This window comes from Dinoponera quadriceps, unplaced genomic scaffold (genome assembly GCF_001313825.1).
Source record: "Dinoponera quadriceps isolate SergipeBrazil2010 unplaced genomic scaffold, ASM131382v1 scaffold8544, whole genome shotgun sequence".
NCBI classification, from domain to species: Eukaryota; Metazoa; Arthropoda; class Insecta; order Hymenoptera; family Formicidae; genus Dinoponera; species Dinoponera quadriceps.
The window spans coordinates 193193-213614 of NW_014563549.1; the positions used below are offsets into that span (position 1 = coordinate 193193).

General features: G+C 43.6%; 1 protein-coding gene across 2 annotated transcripts in view; it reads left to right on the top strand.

The window, feature by feature from the left end:
* The window catches only part of LOC106751209 (AF4/FMR2 family member 4-like), a 262250-nt gene that overhangs the window by 60538 nt on the left and 181290 nt on the right, over positions 1 to 20422 (top strand). The window lies entirely within an intron of this gene.

Sequence of the window (20422 nt, forward strand, 5' to 3'; positions counted from 1 at the left end):
AGAGCATTGATTCATGATAAAAGCAGACTTATTTCTCCAATGCGCTGGCGTTTCATTCGCACACACACACACACACACACACACAGGAAACGCAGGTTGTCCCTCCGACTGGGACGCCATCTCCTTCTCTCTTTCTTGGGTCGTGACGTTCGCTCCTCTCTTTCCTCGATAACTCGGCGATAAAGACTGCGGCTGACAACCTATTTTGATAAAGACCGTCCCGACTATCCGGCCGTTGTTGTCCTCTCCTCGTCGTTTGCAATTTCAGGGACTCAAAGCCGCCGCCGCCGCGCTCAGCGGTGCTCGAAGCCGGGCGAGCCAACAATCGAATTACATAGCGATACTATCGAGGCGGGTTAATCGAAGAGTCGTAGCCACGATCTTTCGATTAACGCGTTCGCGATGACAGAACGCGAGCGATCTCGTTATCGGCGGCGAAGATTGCGTGTTGCCGATTGATGAAATACTAATTCGGAGGAGGGGAGGCACATATACATGTCCGCGAGTTGAAATTTTGGATCGAGATAACTCTTAAAACCCTGTTGAACTTGAAAGAGTGGGGAATCTCGGGATATAACGCTAGCCGTTACCTCTCGATGCTACAAATGATTACTTAATATTGTTTTGTTAAGGCTTAAAGATGGACTTATGTAAGAATTATTTGATATTCTATCATTTCTCGATAATCGACGTTGAGCGTTCACGTGAAGGCTTAAAGAGAAGGATTTGTCAACAAAGTTTTTTTTAATGTTAGATCATCTCAATTGTTTGCCTGTGCATTCAATCTTTCCTCTGAATTTCAACGAGCGATAAATTAATTATGTAACTTAACCAACTGCGGATGAGTTTGCGATAAGTAAATATTAAGTAATCTAATGAAGAGAGTAATTTAAAATAAGGTAAATTAGGTAAATAGAACAACAATCTTTATTCCTTCATACAATCTTTTTATTATGTTTTACTAGTGTTGAAAATTTGTGTAGACTTTGGATTTGAAAAGAGATAAAAAAAGAATTGTAAGTCTCGTTGCTGCCTGTCGTTCCTTCCCACTTGTTGTATTCCGTTCGAGAATCAGCCTTTGAAGAAAGTACGAGTCGATCGAGAACGCAATATTAATTAATGATCGCACATTAAAGGACGATGGCTGTCGAACGCTACGAACGACACTTTTCGACGGGTGACGATTCGTAGAGGACAGTTATAATTTGTTTTCCTGTCGATTGCTTTGGTGTTCTCGTTTATCGCGTATTTGTTCGCGTCTATGCCCTTGTCCGCGTCTGCGTCCTTGTCCGCGTCATTACGTCGCGAGAGCCGGTGAGTGAAGCATACCGCAACGTGAAGTACATATATCGGTGTGTTGTTTACGAATCTTGAGTGTGTATGTGTGATCAGAATATTTCGTTGATTATTGAAATATTTCATCGGCCCTTTTGTCGGCATTGCGTTCGTTAATACACGGTTTTCCGGTCGATTCGTATCTATACGGGTGGTGAACCTCTTGTGCAACGAGGAACAGCCTGGAGCAAAATGTCAGGACGCGAATAGCGACATATTTCCAGATGGGTCGAATATTTTATTACATCTAATGTTCCCGCTTTTACCGTATGGTTGACGAAATCACGGAGAATAATGAAGTGTCCGAGTCGAGATTTGATATGGATTCTAAGGCCGATATTTCGCAGTCTTTCGATGATAAATAATCGTAATAAATCATTCTATGAATCTTTGATTATTTGTTAACTTGTAATATTTATTTCGTGCAATAAGAAATATCGATCTGATCAAATGGAATAACGGTCCATGAATACGAATCTGTAATTAATCATGTTCTTAATCGAAGGTCGTGAATAATTTACAACAATGAATACCGGTTTTAAATCTTGCAAATGCTGAAATTTGCTTTTCTAACGCTCCCTGGGACGAGAATTTCATTTTGAATCTGTTAACATCTCTTTCCACTTTCGGTTTAGTCTTGTTATTATATCAAATTCAAGTTTAAATTTTTATCGCTGTTTACACAATTGGCTCTTTCCTCTTCACATCAAGTACTCATATTCTATCAAAATTTTCGACGTTAATGAAAAAGGAAAACAGAATTATAATAAAGAAAATTGATTGCATTATCCTTTCGTTAATCCGATTATTTGCCTATACTAAACATTTAATATTTGCTTACCGTACATACTCCATCTGCAACTGAGTAAGTTACGTAATTAAAATACACATTGCTAGTTGAAATTAAAAATAAAATTTAAATATTGAGATAATCGAGTGTTACGTATTTCTCGAACAAGTGCTTCTTCAAGCTTTAACACTCGACAGTAAAACACGACAGTAAATTTTTTGCATCAAGATAGGACAACGACCTGTATAATGTAATATTTATATAGTACTTTTTCTCGAGATATAATATCCGTATAGTACTTCTTTACTGATCGACTTCAAATTCGACGATTGCTCGCAGGATTGATGTGGAATCAAATTTTCAGCTCGGACATGTCGGGGAAACGATGGCGATTTTACGATGCTTATCGGTGTTGTGATTTATACGAGGCTATGAAAGCCTCGAGTTAGATAAGACAACTCGATCTTTTTATTCCCGCTTCTTCTTGCGTACTTATTGCGCGATATCAGGGAGGGGAAATAAAATTACGTTAATTGTCGGTGGAAAAAGATTTTAATGCCGAGGAGAAATTGCTCCTAGGCACGAAATATTCAACGGTCTCTCGCGATGCCCCCCTGCTCGCTCGTACCCGCCGCACACGAGGTAAAAATCCAGCCGTGCCGAGCGTGAGAAATCGTTAAGAATCCCGGGTAACATTATCGTGCGATCTACTGGGCGATTCGCGGAAGAAAGACGACGGAGGCGGTGGTGCGACGTGGCCGCCTTTTGAGCGGTATTTCACCGCGGAAAAGAAATTCCAGTAAAGCTGCGCGAAATAGAGAGTGCAAAGGGGCGGTTTATGAGAGCAACACACGCGCGCAACGCGGTGCCGGTAATGGAACTACCGCGGCGGGGCCGCTACTTTATTATCGATATTTTATCACCTGATACAGAAAGGAGAATCGATACTTACAAGCGAAATGCACGAAATACATCGGCTTCGATAACACGTCGTGTTACGCCCGGCGGAATGAAATTCTGCTGATTCTTTGACAGAGATCGTGCTACATTGATAACACGTTGATAAGATTATCGAAGGTTAATTGCGAAAATAGAAGAATAGCAGAGATTTCACCAGTCGGATGTCTCTTCGACACCGTTGTCTCAGTTTGAGATAGTAGGTGCTACTGGACGATCGATATATTTATAGAATCGTCAGAGTAACGTGAAAAAATGTCGACTCGGGAAGACGTGACGTGACGGAGAGGCGGGAAAGGGAAGGCGCTTAGCTTCGGTAGATATCGATTCCGCGAGGTAATACGACAATTATGATATTTTATTTATCTCATCGGCTCTCAACGACTGTGGTAGTATTCGCGAGCAGTCCGTGCGTGAGTTTTGCTGCGCGCCGTCTTCTCTCTCGACTTTTTCCCCGTCTCGCGTTCAATGCGACGGCGATACCCATTTTTTCCCCGTCACTATATCGCTCGGATCTCTCTTCCCCGCGATCGAATCGCGATCGCCATGTGGTGAAACTCTTCCACGGAGGGAAGAGGGAGCCGAGCTCCTTACGCGGGCTTCGTTGTAATATTGTGGCGCGATTACGCGATCGATGCGGCGCTTGCAGTTGCCGTGCCGGATTATACTCGATATCCTCCCGATTTTGCCCGGGAATCGATAGGATATTACGCGAACGTTTAACTCTCCGCGAGATTTATATTCAACGAATGTCGAGCACGAGGGAAGGAGGCAAACGACGAAAAGCGAACGAACGGTGGCGGTACACGGATGCTTTTGGTATCATCGGAAATTTATCCCGCTCAATGATTATCGAATATTCATTCCTGTCTTCTCTTCGTATGTTACACGCTCGTTCGCATCTTTTTTTCCCTCGTGTTTCTGTATCTCAGGAAACGAAGGCGATGTGCAGGAGGGAGCGTTTAGACCCAAACAGGTCCGCACAATGTAGCGCGCCGTCATGGATGGCTTAAGTTGCAGAAAGCTGCATTATCATAGTCATCGTCAGAGAACGAATTGCGCCACGTTGTGGGATTCACGCACGTGTTAAGGCCATGAATGGCGGCCGATATTCACCTCACGTTATTTCGCGCAGCATCAAAAATTCATCGCTGCAGGATATCGCGTGACCTCAGGCTGCGTCGGATCCTAACGTCATTGTTTCGGGAGACTACTCGAGACTACGCCGACGAGCGGCTGGTACCTGCACACGGGGGGTTGCCAGCAGGTAGCTAGCTAGCTGGTGCGCGGGCGGTTTTCCGCACGTGGGTGGATTTCCAGCGGGAGTTGATTCCGCCGGTCAGCGCGCGGTGAACCTGTTCCCTCGGCGTAGGTTGCGAAGGTCAATACGGCGAAGCTCGCGTAACCTTTAACTCGCGAAGGTGAAGGAGAGGGGCAGCGGATTGCAGCGGAGTGGCACGTGGATTATCGTATTCGCCTCTCAAATAGGCGCCGAACCATCGCGCCCCTTTCGCCCACCGCGACTCGGGATCGATATGCGCTCTATTTCGTCACCGACCTGCCACCCCCGCCTTCTCTCTCTCTCTCTCTCTCTCTCTCTCTTTGTCCTTAATCCTTTATAGCTTACACTTTTCAAGCGATATTTACAATACTTTCGAAAAATATTTTATTTATAAAACGTAAAATATTTAATTTCAATTCTGCATTAACGTTTATTATATTTATACGCAGGCACGACTGCGTGCGCGATGGACGGTATAGAAGCTTCGTTGGGTCAGAGGTAGGAAAAACATAAGAGGCTTTCTACAATAAGCAATAAGACTTAAGCAGCAAAGAAATTGGCGAATCGCAGTCTGTTATTTTTTTGATTTCTATTCCGTATGAACGTTTATGATGTTTATATAGGCGCGACTGCGCGCGATGAACGTATAGAAGCTTTTTCATTGGGTCAGGAGCAGGAAAAGGTAAGAGGCTTTCTACAATAAGTAATAAGACTTAAGCGGTAAAGATATTGACCAATCACAGTCGAATATTCTTCTAACAAGCGACTGTGATCGGTCAATTTCCTTACTGCTTGAATCGTATTGCTTATTGCAGAAAGCCTCTTAAGGGAAATAAAACTTAGCGAGACTTTAAAAGTCACGATAGTCCATAAAGAGTTAACACACACACACACACACATACACGGCATTTTCCGTCGCAACCATGTTTATCGCTCTCACGCGAGTCACTCTGTTGTTATCGGTAGTTCGTGGTTGCAAAGTTCATCAGAGAGGAAAGGACGGGCGTGATATTTCGCGGGGGAAAAGTCGTCCGATATTATCAATTAACGTACGTAGACGGTGTAATCGGCCCACGTTATACCCGCGCGAATCACCGCGACTGAAACGACCCCGGGTAGAAATTAATACATGCGGGGAAAAATTGCGCAGCCTTGTGTAGGAACTTTTCCAGTCCCCGTTTGAAATTTCCACCCGGGATCTACCAGTGAGATTCGTCGTACACCGTTTCAAGGGGATCTCTTTCACGGCTGGAGGTTTGCGACTCTGATATCTCGCAAGTGCAATCTTGCGTTTCGCGGAATGTCGGCGCGGTGGGGGGCGATCGATGATCCCCGCAACATCCCGCCAATCCCTTTTAATTTTCCGACAAACGGCGCACAAAGCCGACACACAGAGAGAGACGCGTTCCGACGCGACTCGCTCGTGTTTGCCTCTTTATTTTTCCCCGTTCCCAGGAAAAAAGGCCGAGAGCTGCGACGGCTTTTTCTCGTTATTCTTCCGAGAGCCGTGGTCGTGACGTGCGACGCGATGCATAATGTTTTAATTGGGTCGACTGTTTAATACGGACTGCAATTGATACTCACGAGCGCGTAATATTGCGAACGTGATATTGCGACCGTGTCCCAAGTGAAAATGAAGAAGCGGAATGGAAACGCACTCGGTCCTCCCAAATTATTTCCAATTGATCCGAGAGAGACGCTTCGAAATTGCGTTTTATCGCGTTGCGCTGTATTTTCTGTCGAGAACGATCACCAGCGAAAGTTGTTTCCGCTTCTAAAAAAGGCAAGATACGCATCTCGCAGAGTCCGTCCGAGCGACGATGGATGATGCGTTGAATAGCTAAAAACTCGTTGTAAACACAGGTGTGATTTATCGCGCCACAATCTACGGGAATAATTAATCCGACGCGTCTTTGTAAAAAACTAATTAAATTCCATACCGAGACTCTTCGGCGCGAATATCGCTCTCACAAAATCACTGGCAGGCTGTAAAGTTATAACTAGGCGAGCTGTTGCTTTGATTTCGTAAGGAAAATCTCTCCCCTGCCACGTTACGCCACGGGGCGAGAGGTAAGCCTCGAAATTTGCATCCCCCTTGAAATAAACTCGTTAGACCCGTGACTCGAATTTTCTCGCGTAAACCGAAGCACGTTTTCTAGATTCTATTCGCCGGTAACTGAAATCCGATTACCCGCGAGGGCCACAAGTGGCCGGAATTTAAGAATTTAAATCCACCCGTGTTGTTGAGCAACGTCCGTTCAAAATTAATAGGGCGTCCTTCCCGTGGTTAGCTCGCCGAGCGCGTCTTTCCGTTCCCGTCTGAGTCGAAATTTTCGACCTATGTTAAACCTTTAATTCTACAACATAATATACGGCAAAAAGTTAGTCTTAAATCAATGATAGATATTTTCATGCATAAGCAAGAATATTTTAATCTTAGAAGATTTTCAGTCTTGCTTTCATTGAATTTATATCGATGCTAGTATTACTCGTACTAAATTTCATTGAATTTATATCGATGCTAATATTACTCGTACTAAATTTAAGAAATGCAAATCTTCTATGAATATTATAATATTCTTGCTTATATATGAGAATATCTAATCGAGATAATTTAAAACTATTTTTTCCTCTGTAAAAGTTAAGACAGTAAAATAGGTTCAAAATTTCAATTCTAATAATATAATATAACCCTTACTTTGATCCTGAATGATATCTTAAATTTCTGTTTTCGCTGTTTTTATAGGTCAAAATAGGTTGTTGCAGATAGTATTAAAATCTGTGAAATTAAAGGTTCAAGAGAGAAGTTAAAAAGTGTCAGTATCGAAGTCAATATCAAAGTAGGTTTTTATTAGTCTACTATCCTTAAAGCAAACTATCCTTAAGAGCGTCAGAGTAACATCAAAATTTCGACTTGAGCGTTCTCGTTTCGCGCGCGATTATAATAATTATCACATACCGTCTTTACTTCTCCTAACGTCAGCATCACGAAATACCGGTAGTGTCCGGAGAAGGAGAGGCAACGATGATTTTCCGCCAAGCGGAACCGCTCGTATATCCTTCGGAAATTATGCGCTCCCCCAGGATTATTTCGGGCTACATTCGCGGATACTCCCAGCGGCGCGGCCGGTCGAGATTAAGCGCAAATAAAGGCCGCGCTAAGCCGGTCAATTATCTTTATTAGGAATCGCGACGCGCGTTCATCGCGTAACAGGCCGGTCATCCGAAACACAAAGGGAGGGAAACATCCATCTCCGGGAGATATCCAGCGATAATATTATTGCCCCCTCCCTCCCCCCTCTCTTGCTCGCTCTCGCATGCGGTTTCCCGCTTTTACCCTCCATTTTTCCCTCCATTTTCCCCGTTCGCAGCGTTTCGCGATCCGCGCTGATGGCCATCGTGCCCAACGATCGGGCCAATCTTGCAAACGATTCCTCGTTTCATATCCATGACTATTTCGCGTTACGCCCGCGCCTCGTCGAGCGATACAGCCTCTGGTGGTATAGCAGTCTGCGCGTCTATACGATTGGCGTAGAGGAGTCCAGGGAAATAGAAAGAAAAGCGGGAGAAATAGGCGGAAGCGTCGCGACGTCTACGAGAGGCGCAACAGTTTGGCCTTAGAAAGCTTATTACGGCCGCTTAAGTCCCCTCGATCGATCCTCCAATAGGAATGTACGGGGGAGAGAGAGAAGCTTACCTCTCTCGATACCCTCCGTCTGAGGTACTATCGACTTTTGCGTTGTCTTCGCGCGCGCCTTTGACGTTGTCACTGGTGGAATAATAATAAAAAGGACGTCGACGATGATGAAAGAATTTGTACTTTCGCATGCGTTAAAGGCGGCCGATCCGTTAAAATCGGGAGTGGAAAGGATCACGAAATGAAGTTGAATTCTACATATTTTATAATAATTCCGCTGATATACTTTTCGCTGCAAATCCGAAGTCGTGACTGCTCCACGCGGGAGAAATATTTTTCACCGAAACGGATGTAATCTGTGTTAATAACATTTTTATATTAAAAAGTAAAATATTCCTACCCGGTCCGGGAGGGAATATGTGATCTTGGGAATTTTAATTTTTATTCGTGCAAATGATTATGGTATGAATCAATATCAGTAAAAATAACTCAATGGAAAGTTTTAACAAACATTTGCTACGCTATTATTGCTCTTTTATATTAATTAATTCCGCGCAATAAACTAATTTACTCACTCAATTTTTCCCTTCTACAAAATGGGCTTCCGTAACACAATAAAAATGCCAAATCTTTTAGAAGTAGATTTTTTTAATACATTAACCGTGTGATTAAATTTTGGGAATTCGTTTAATCAACGAAACTTCGACTTTCACCTACGAAGTGTCAAATGAATAACCAAGGGAACATTTATCCAAATAAAAATTGTTTCTCTCCTTAGATCTCCCGATTGAAATTATGCAAACTTCGCTCCACATCCGACTTAAACGCAACAAGTGCACGATAGAATCTCTCCATTTTCAATCCACATGATGTTACGTGAGATAGGAGAGATGGTGTAAACACTCCGACGGTCGTAGAATAATTCGGGATAATCGATTCGCGCCAGTCAGATTGGCGGACTCGTACAGCCCTGACGGTTCACCCCTGAACACCCTCGACACCCTATCGCTGCGCTCGTCTCCTCCCCCGCTAATCCCCGAAGCGGAGCGCTTGTTACCGAAAAGAGGTCCTCTTTAGCGTTTTGTCGGCCGAGAAACGCGTTCGTTGTGCCTTTCGGGCAACTCACTGATCGTAACAACAATTTAGAAACAAGCCGCCGTTAATTAACTCTCCGCTTCCCGGCGTTCGCTGTTACTTGACGCATAAAATGAATATTTCGTAGTGACGCTGCATACGTCACTCGTACGTTCAAGTGCGCGCCGGCTGAAACTTGGAAAATCAAATGCACGGGGGGGGGGGGGGATGTTCGTGCGTTCCAACGGTGACGAATCGATATCTCCCTCTTAGAGTCGCGTCGGACGCACGCGTGCCTGTCGCTCCACTCGCGGCACTTCGCCGGGCGGATAATTAATGAACACAATTTCCGAAGTAGCCTGATAATCAAGGACGACCACAGACGCTCATTGCTTTTAAATGCGCGATATTACGCAAGTCTCGCGCGAGCGTAATCGAGAATTTATTGTTTTCCACGCTCGCGCGCGTATTTTTTTACACATTTACTCACACATTCCGTGAAGCGAATCGCACGAGAATGCGCCGTATTTTCGCACTAACGTATCTTGAGTCTACGAATTTTACTCGTGTGTCTTCGCTCGTATGACGCAAGTGAAGCAAACCGTCGTGCGTCAACACAGTTTTTTGCACTTTCCGAATCGCACCTCTCGACATTTCTAACGCGCCTCGCTCCGACTCGTTCTCGACGTCAAGGAAATGTTATTTACCGCAACGATGATCGCATCGTTTGATTTCCTGAAACGTGCAAAATACGTTCGCCGTAGGCGTTATCGCAAAATGAACAAACTCGCCGTCCGCTAATTAAAGATACACCGGCTCGCCGCGGATACGTTGCTCACGGCATCTATGTCTAATAGTGCAGCCGGTGTTACCCTCCGGGTAACCTGAATACCCCCGTCATCGTCCGTCGCTTCGAGAGAAGGGCTACGATGATGGCGATATCGCAATCGGCGGCGTGGAAAAAGCTAAGCGACTAAGAAGGCTCGATTTTAATTAACCGTCGTGGAGAACACGCTCGTTTGACGCGTGAGCGCGCGACGTATAGATAGATAAAGAAGGACGAGGAGAGAGAGAGAGAGAGAGAGAGAGAGAGGGAACACGTGGTGGCGTGGAGGCGGAGAGTAGCACGTGTGTGAGTGCAACGAGCGCACTTAACCGTAAAACAGGCCCCGAGCTCGTTTCTCCGACTCGTGCTGTGCAGCGAAGGGAGGGAGAGAGAGAGAGAGAGAGCCGAGCGATACCGGGACCGATAAAGCAAAACGCGCGCCATTATAAATATATAGTGTCGTTAACGTGCGCCGCGCGTACGTACGCGCGCGCCGATAACGCGATAGCGTTGCCCTATAAATAGCCTCATGGCGGCAAAGGCGGGGGTGGGGCGGAAAAGCCTGTTGGTATGGCGGTGGATCTCTCTCTCTCTCTCCCTCTCTCTCTTTCTCTCCTCCTCCCTCCGTCTCCTCTCTTTTCCTCGCCGTTTCGCGGTGGTGCGAAAAAGAAGTTGCGTGTTGCGTTTTACGCGCACGGCAACCCACGGTAATTCTCGACGGCTGGCCGCGGGCGAAATGAGACACGCGGTACATGTATATACATGTATACGTGCCGCACCGTGTCGTGTAACACGCTCTTCTCGCGTCTCTCTTTACGACATGTCTGGCCCGTGTAACAATAATACCTCGAGTACGTAATTTTCTCTTTCTTTATACTTACCGTAATCCCTTATCGCGTATCGACACCTCCGGAACTCCGGGAAAAGGGGAACTCGTGCGTTCGAGTCGGACGGGGAAGCGATTTCATTGTTTTTGAGCCGTACACACGAGTCGCGGGTGTTAACCTCCGACCGGCAGATGCTGGGTCAATTTTGACATGATGTTGGGGGGAGGCAATAAAATTAAATACGTCTCTCTTTTTTTTTTTTTCTTTCTCATACAGCTGTTGTATAATTTTCAATCGCGCGGGAGTAGCAAGTATTGAGGAAATACACTGGAAATATGTAATATGATTCAATTCAACGTAGAAAAGAAACAAAAATACAATTGTAGGAGACAAACGTTTGAACATAATTTGCAAGTCACGCAACTTTTCGGGACTCGTTCGAGATATCAGTATCATCGATACCGCGTGTACTTTTGCCCAAGATACGAAAATGCGGATTTTCGCATCGACGGTTATACTAAGATAAGAAACGCCGTTTTCCTTAAGAATAACCTTGCTGATTTCTATTGAAATTCAATGCGCGCTATTTTTAATCAAATCCATAGTAACTTCGCGCGATAATTAAACAGCTATCGTCGATCTTTCGAGGCCGAGCGCGCTCGAACTCGCATGTAAGAACTCCTTCTTCGGGGCTGATGTTCTAACGTGTTTTTATCTTGTTATTCCGCCACAGCTTTGGAAAATAGGTCACGACGAGTTACAGGCAACGGAGCCGTACAAGTTTCGAAATGATTTGCAATTAACTGCCGAAGTAAACCCGCGGATATAATTATCCCCCGCGCCTCGTCAAGTTTTGCACGTGAAATTAACTCTTTCCCACGAAACGAGCGAAACACGGTGTCGGCGTGAAAAGCTCCGGTCTGCTGCTGTCCCCGAAGCATAAACGAGATGGGGTCGTGTCCCGTGTATATTCAGCGACGGCGTGGTAACGGTAACCCTCGTCGTAATTTGTAAAATAAGGCTGCGTCGTATCACGCCTTCCAACTCGGGTTCCTCATCGCCGCGCGAACAAATTTGCCGACTATATATTTGCAAAATTATTATCGACCACCCTCGCGCGCGCGCGCGCGAGAATCAGGAAACAACGTGCGCTGAAAAGCACATATAAATGCATATCGGCGCGAAGCGGCGACTGTCCCGATTGAATTAAAAGGAACTCTCTCTCTCTTTAAAAACGAAAGATTGCCTTTCAAATTCCCAGCTCGAGATTTCCTCATTGTGACCATGAATATTGCAATCGTGTCGTACATATTTAAGGTGTCGGATGCGCGAATTTGCTTCCATCGCGTGTGCGAGATTATCTCTCTCAGCGTTCTTTGTATCCGATAGCAAGAGAGAGAGCTTTCGTTTATTTTACATTTACAGCTTCCATCAAACACGACAATGCGCCGAAACACTTTGTGAAGTGCCTAGAAACGTCTTTGTTGTGAGACTCGAACATTGTCGAATATACTGTATTGTATCTTTACAGAACGTCGTGATTTTCGCGGAATTTCCGCGACGCGAATGCCGATACGTGTCTGAGAGATCTTTATTTGCCGCGTGGCGATCGTTGTTTCTTCTTTTGTTGCGGCCGTGGCATCGCGATGATAATTAATAACGAATGACAGGTTGGATCGCGACGTCAGCTTAAATTCGCTCGTTTAGGCGGTAAAGCTCGGCGGAGTCGTTACTTTATTATCGAACGTCATGAGCGTCCACGCCGAAACGTAACTCAGCTTACTGCACGCGCGTTCAGGGAACCGTTCCGGTTAATGGAGGAGAAAGTCATTTTCGACTTTGATGCGTCCCGCGTTACGACACCGCCCGTAGTAGTAGTACAACTTGCGAAACTAATTCCGTTTATATTGCAAAATCGTGGGCCGCGCTCGGCGCACGGAAGCGCTTCCTCGATGTAAAGTATTTCTGATTAGCCGGAAATTATTAATCGTGCTTTCCACTACGACACACACACACACACACACAGCTTTCCTCGCGTTTTCGTCCCCGGAGCTCTTCGACATTTTTCCATCACGATACATTTTCATTGACCGTTTATCTCCTTGAAATTACAATTCGGCGTTCCTCTTCGCCGCCATTCGAATAATTCCTCATAATATCACTAATGACGCGATACGAATTATCAAATAAGACTAATTGAGATATAGTTGAGACCAATTATATCGATATATAATGGTCTCACCATTAGCGATAGCGCGTTCTTTGGGACGTTCTCACATTCCAAATCGGAAACTAAGAGAAGCCTTGCACATTCTCCTTCCCTCCTTTCCTTCTTCTTTTTTTGTTTCTGCAAATTCGCAGCAATGATCACTGCGTTCGTCGATGCTTCGAAAGCGTCGTTCGAGTTCGCCGCGGGAAGTTCTTCCTTCCCCCCCCCCCTTTTTTTTCGAGATTTATCGCGACGGCCCAGCGTAAAATCTGAACTCATCCAATTCCGTAGCGGCCCATAAAACTCGGCCGCGGTCTCGTCGAGCTATTATACAGCGCCTCGAGAGGTATCGGCGATATTTCGCGCAGTGGCTTTAGCATTTTCTCCCGGCACGAGAAATTTTATATACGCACATAGCCGGTGGCGTCCTCGCTAAGCTCGCTAACGTAAGAGGCCATTCTGTCCTTCCTCACGGAGTAAGAGTCGCGGTATCGGCGGTGGGAGTACGCGCGTGCGATAGAAGAGTGGGGTGGCTGGTCTTATCTGGGGCAATGGAACACATACACACGACCACGGCCGTACGTGGTCTTCCTTCGCCTCGACTCCACGAACGAAGCGCAAACTGCGTCCGAGCAACAAAAATGAACGCCGCGATACGAATTGATCGGAAAACTTGGCGGCGATTACAGTAGATCAGTGTCTCCTCTCTCTCTCTCTCTCAAACCTTTCGGACAGTTTGCGGATGTCGCGGTTACGCCGATCGCCCGCGCATTTCGATGCGATCACGCCAACGTCGAGAGTGCGCAAACAAGGCGGTCTTGTTCTCCGATAAATTCCGAGTGGATTAGAGCTCGATTGACATTTATTTTTTGTGAAATACGACTACATTACGTTGGTTGTAACTTGAATATTTTAAGCAGTCTGATAGAAGTAACAGCTTAACGAGAACCGACGTGTGATTATATTAAACTAATTAACCCTGAGATATTTAAACCGTCAAAATATCTCACAGAAATAAAAAAGATGATGGGGAAAGATATTGAGGAGAAGTCAAGCTCTATTTTGTGGATAAATTCCGTAAAACAGAAATTCTGCGACGGCTACGATCTGTTCAACTTAATAACACAATTCGTATAAGTTGTGCGATTTTAGATAAATTTTTTATTCTTTATTTTTTTCAATCATTAATTGCGTAGCTCAAAATAACGCGATCGTATATACGCGCGGAAGTATTTTTTCGGATAATCGCTCTCATGGATGAGGTATGACATTATCAAGCCGTGTTGCCGTGTCAAGATCGTCTAGGTAGGCAGTCTGGATTATCTACCGTGCGGTTTGTCAAATCAACTGGCCGGTTAAACTCAAGGCTACTTCTCTGCGCGAAGGCAGAGAGAGAGAGAGAGAGGAGACGGGCGTTTGTACAAACCGTCGTAGAAATTTCAGCGTGTTTATGCGAAGCGGGAAAATTCGTCCCGTTCGCGCGCGGCACGCAGATAAAAATAATCCACTGACTAAGATCTAGGTTTCGGCGGCTCTATTATTACTTCTCGCGAGACTTACTCATCACGCGGCGGAAAGAAATCGCGCGCGTCATTTACACGGAGATCGAGGACGGGGAAACTCGCGGAGAATATGTTCGTTTAATGAATTCCACTGATTTTTCTTACGATTTTATCAACGGGAAGCTCTCTCTCTCTCTCTCTCTCTCTCGTCATCGCGTCTCGTGAGAATCGAGAGGTTTCAATCGGTGGTCGAATATCGATTACCCAGAAAAGATAGTAAAAGTATACAAAATTATATTTGCCGATGCGACACGTTCGATTTACGTGCGGAATTTCGAGCGGGGTACGCGAGAGAGATTAAGTTAAATATCAACGAGCTGTTGTTTTATTGAAAACGTATTTGCATTCGGCGATATCCCGAATCGAGAATCAAGGGTTATATATAAACTGCGATGCCAGAAACGCCCAGCTATTGCTCTTAATGTGCATTTGAAATACACTTCTAATTATACAAACGAGTAAAGATTAATCGTACTCTCTCTCTTTCTCTCTCTCTCTCCCTCTCCGTCAAGATCGTGTAAATTTATTATATAAAGCACTACATAAGCGACCGTGAGCGTAACATTCAACGAAAGCACCCTTCAACATCCATAATTAATTAATTAAAATCATAGACAGTAAGGAAAGTAATTGCAATTTGATTAATATATAAATAATGATGGTATGTGTGTGTATGTGTGTGTGTATATGTGTGATATGAAAACAAGAAGCTCAAGAAATTGCACGCAATATTGAATAATATTTAATTATTATCGGATTATTGTAAAAGAAGTTTGCAGAAACAGAAAATAAGTAAACTATTAAATATAATCTGTTCATATATAGAAATCTGAATCATATAAATAAACCATAATGCTCGACAATGTTCAATGTAAGAAAAAGTGGGTAGTGTCTCTAACATCTTGATAGAATATTTAGTTTTAGCAATTCTAATATCAGCAATCAATATTCCGATTTAGAAGATTGAACATAAAAGGAAGTCGATCTTTGTTCTCCTTTGTAGCAAAGATAGTATATCTAATCTGCCAAGAATCGGTCTATAATCATGACATATTATTGCCATGGATGTGCCGAGATGATAGCTCGCTAGACGCAGAAAATTTGTACGCGCTCAATCATATCGATTTGATACCGGTAATACCGGAGACCATAGGTGATATTGGAGAGCAATATTCGAGTCGAAATAGTGGTTTTAGTGTATTTACATTTTTCAAATATTTCGCATATTTGTGGCAGAACCGTTTATTAATTTCTCTCGCCGGCGAATAAAATACCATAAATTAATATAAAACAATGAATCTACCCGGAGTTTCGTCACCGCTCGTCGTATGTGGCGCAGTCCGACTGCGGTAGAAGTTGACGAACAATGTTCGGGCGAAAACATTCGGCGGATAACTCGCGATTCATCGCGATTAGAAGTTTTTTTCTTCTGCGAAGTCGGAGACGAGTTTATCTCGGCGGGAACCGTAATTGCGGCAAGAAGCGGTCCTCGTTTTAGTTGGCTCTTCTATTCGGCGGCGTTAAATTTATTCCGCGGTCCCGCGCATTCCCGCAAATACCAGGGATATGGCGTAAATTATCCCTCCTATTTAGTGCTACACTGATGCGATTTCGGGTTTCCGCGAAATCCGCGGCCGGTTTCGCGTACTTGCATTTTCGATCGCCCGGTGATCTTACGGAGAGCACCTCGCATTCATCACGACCGATTGATTACGAGCGGCAGCTACTGAATCGGAACGCGATTTACGCAACTGTAAGTAACAAGATCTGGCATGAAGGATGATTTTTTCTTTCAAGCGCGAATAACATTGCATCTAATGAACGATATGCACAGTCGATGTCACTCGACGATATTCTTTATACCCATTTTCTGGAGAGCCGTTTGTACATTTGGAGTAGAAAATGCACTGAAAATCCACCTAATCTGGTTGTGACAATTAATTTTTCAGTGCACTTTCTACTCCAAATGCATATGCTCAACGAACTGTTTGATTACAATAACCAAAAAATTCCACAATTTTTCCATTCCAAAAAATTTAGTTTCTTAATCAAATTGTGAGAAAAAAACTATTCCTACTAGAGATACCGAGGTAGGAATGCTGTTTCACACAGACTTCTTTAAAGGTATAGAAATGTTTCTATACACGGATCGTTTAAAACTAAATATGAATCATTAAAACTAAATATATTCTATTATCTTCTCATAATTATAAAATTATTTTCCATTAAAAACGAATAACGAATGTTTAGCTTTTTAAGAAGTCAGAAAGATTTAATCAAATAATTTGGTTACGCTAATTTAAATTTATGAAGTTTATTCTCTCCTTATACATTTGGTTGACGCAAGTAAGAAAAGTTATATCGTCAACCATAATGTATTAAATATTTTGTGGTGGCAATTACAAAAATAAATTTCCTAACGTGGTTCGTGGTTTTCACACACACACACACGCACGTACGCACACACGGCTGCAATTCTAAAACCAAACTAACCACTATAAAGTTATGGAAATGCATCCAATTTGTTTCTGAAATGAATTTTTAATCGGGGTTTCGATCGCCGATATAATCCGTCCGACGCCCTAAGAGTTCAACGGCCTTCTTCTTAATAGCCTCCAAAAAAAGAAGGATACTCGATAGGTCCGACGATCAAAAGCGTATCGAATCGCGAGATAGACTCGCCGTAGACGGTGACGTGAATGAATTTTGCGAGTTAATTGCGACGCCGATAAGCCGGAACGTCGAGAGCGCACCACGACGGCGCCCTAAAAAACCGGCACGTCGGTTACGTCGCGTAGTCGGGACATTCTGTATAAATTTTCCTCGCGGTGGCGCCGTTTATCGCTAGCATTTAATAACTCCTGTGACTCTTTACGGAGTCGTAGCGAGTAATTGCCCTTAAAAATGTTTAAGCAACCCCCGCTCGATAATTACCACGACAAGACGACGAATAAATCAGTGAACGCCAATTAAATTCGCGGGGAATATCCTTTCCAGTTCTCTCTCTTTCTCTCTCTCCCTCCCCTCTCTCTGTTTCTCCCTCTATCACTCATTCTGCACGAACGCGGATTTGCATTCTTCCGTAATCGCGATTCAATCCGGCGACATCGGTGCTTCCGCTGTAATGGCTTCGCAAATTCTCGCGCGGCTCGCGACGACCGTGAATTTTTACGTCTCGTCTTTTTGTCGTAGCTACCTCGTCTGATTATTAAACCCGCTAATCAATAACTCGCTGAAAACTACACGCGTTCTCTCTTTAATTAAATTTTGCTGCGTCAGCCAATTTTATAACCCAATCGTAAGAGAAAAAAAAGAGAAAGACTAACAAATTTATCAAAACGTATGCAGAGATGCGTATTTTCTGTGTTACTTTGTGTATCGCTCTTATGTAGAAACACGAGACAGGGGGAGAATTAAGATTGATTTCATAAAATGCGTATAAATGCGAATGACTTGAAAAAGCAAAAATAGTTTTAAAAGGGTCGTCGAGAGTTGAATTTCCAGAATTATCTGTAATTTTCGTGTCGTTATCGCGTAGACAGCGATGACGCTACAATTCTTTCATCATACAAGTTGTTGTGTTCGTCACTCATCATCGGAACTGTGTGACTTGATAAAGACCGTTATCTCACCGACACTGTCGTGTGTCTATCTTTGTGGAAGAAAGATAGAAATATTTTTCGTTTTTTTCTTGACGACGTATAAACGAAAACGTATACAATGCAATGGACTTCTTAACAGATAACAAGCGCGATCAATTGTTAAATTACTCGAAAAAGACAAAAGCAGTTTTGTTCTTCTTTATCTCGAATCCTTGTGTCTTTCTCGGGATTTCCTTTGTTGACGGTTTCGAGGGACGAAGACGACATAAATATGTGTCATAGGTTGTACAGATAAACACCGGAATAACTATAAATCAGTAACAAAGTATCAGTCGTGAAAGTTATTTTAAATTAATTAATGGCTTAAAGTATATTTTATATTAGACGTTCTTGGGAAAGAGGAAGCTAAGTATTACGTTATTGCGTAAAAAAAGGAAAACTTACAAAATTTAACATATAATCCAGTTATTCAATAATTACTTTGATTTAATACAATTTTAATCTCAATTTTTAATGCGCTTTCGTGTTTTTTTTTTTTTACAATGGATTTCTTTCTCTTGCAAAGCACACAGCATGAGATAAATACAACGTCCGCATTAATTAATTAATTTGTAATGATTAGACTCGATTTTTTTCCTTTGACGGTAATTCTTCGCGACGAAAAAAATCACCGAGTCGCACAGTGAATCATGTACGAAGATTTATTGAAAGCATTAACACTGTAATTTATAACATATTTATTATTCATGAACACGCAGCGACTTCTAATTTGATACGGTATAATGGAACTAGCATATGTTTTGTAACGATTACTCTCGATCGCAAAGTGCCGGCCCATACTTAAAGATAGAGCTCCGAAGGTTAAAACGACATGCGGCGACGGTCCAGCGGCATAATCGATTATTCGAGATAATAACGGAGTGGATGGCGGTCAAGGAAAAGTAAACGGAAGCCGCTGAGAGGAAAGACAAACAGATCCGGATCCTTCTTTCACGCCTTTCGTTCTGGTTTTCGCTTTTTTAAGGTCGAAAGAAAAGCCGCGCCCTACTTTAACATCGAAAGAAGAACCGTTTTTAGGTTGGGAGTCTTTCGTCACTACTGATAGGTCGACCAAAAAAGTGGATTAATTATATCGTGAAGAAATTTCTCTAATGTTATTTTCACATATAAATAATTCATACTTATTAAATACCACCGCATTGTCGTTATCATTGACCGACGTTAGACGTTCTAATTTGGCCATAATTATGCAAGAAGGATACAACCCACAAAATTATGATTTTTGAGATTTTGCTACCGGAGAGGGGGGGGATAGTCTATACGTCTTTCTAAAAAAACAAAAAAAATCCAAGCCTTTTTGGCATCGAAAATTCCTCCTAGTTATGCCATTTTTTATTAGTCGCGTTTCTTATTAATTTTTTTTAGAGTTAACCCACTAATGATAAGGTGTGTTTTCAATGTATCCAAGAAAGTGAGGTTAGATGCGACTCTGTACTCTGTTTCATTCATTTTTCATGTAATCAATATACAAAAGTGGGCAAAAGAAGTAAATAATAACATAAAATATTCCTTAAAAAGAGAAAATGGACGCTATGAAATAAACCAAGCCATTGGGTCAACTGACCCCACCTTACACACAATGGAGATGCCTTTAAAAATAAAATGTACCATGCTTGATTTCTTGAACGACTGTGAAGTACCTGAGTGCTATTTATCTATTTTTTAAAACATATATCAAATTTTCATCGCCATTTTTCTCGAATTGTCCGCTCCGTGTGAGTATTGGATCTTTCTTGCATAACTGCGGCCATTTCGCTCGTCGGGCTTTCGGAAGTCGTAAAAATCGTAACACCGATAACAACGAGTGATAAACGCGCCGGACGAAGACATGTACATTCGGTAGAGTCCTTTCTCTCCTTCGAATCGCCTCTCCTTCCACTTTCGTCCCTTCGACGGACAACGCAACGGCGAGAACCGTGGCGTAGGTCACGGCACAAGTCAGTCACCGGTCTCGGGCGCGATTGTCAGCGCGAGATCGGGCCGAATGGCGGAACCACGGTCGGGATTTCCCCGGCACGCCAATTTAGCAAAGTGATTGACAGACGGCGACGGCGACTTGATGGCGTTTGGCTTCGCATGCACCGGCGACGAGTTACTCCGACCGAGCGATTTTCACCGGTCGGCTTCACCCGTGAACCGTTCCGTGAACCATCGGGGCGCTGGTGGTGCTCCTTTGTGATGATTGCGTCGCGCGATAAAGTGTCCGCCGGACGATTGAAGACTTGACGTCACAGGAACGGCGAGAGAGAGAGGGGGGGGGG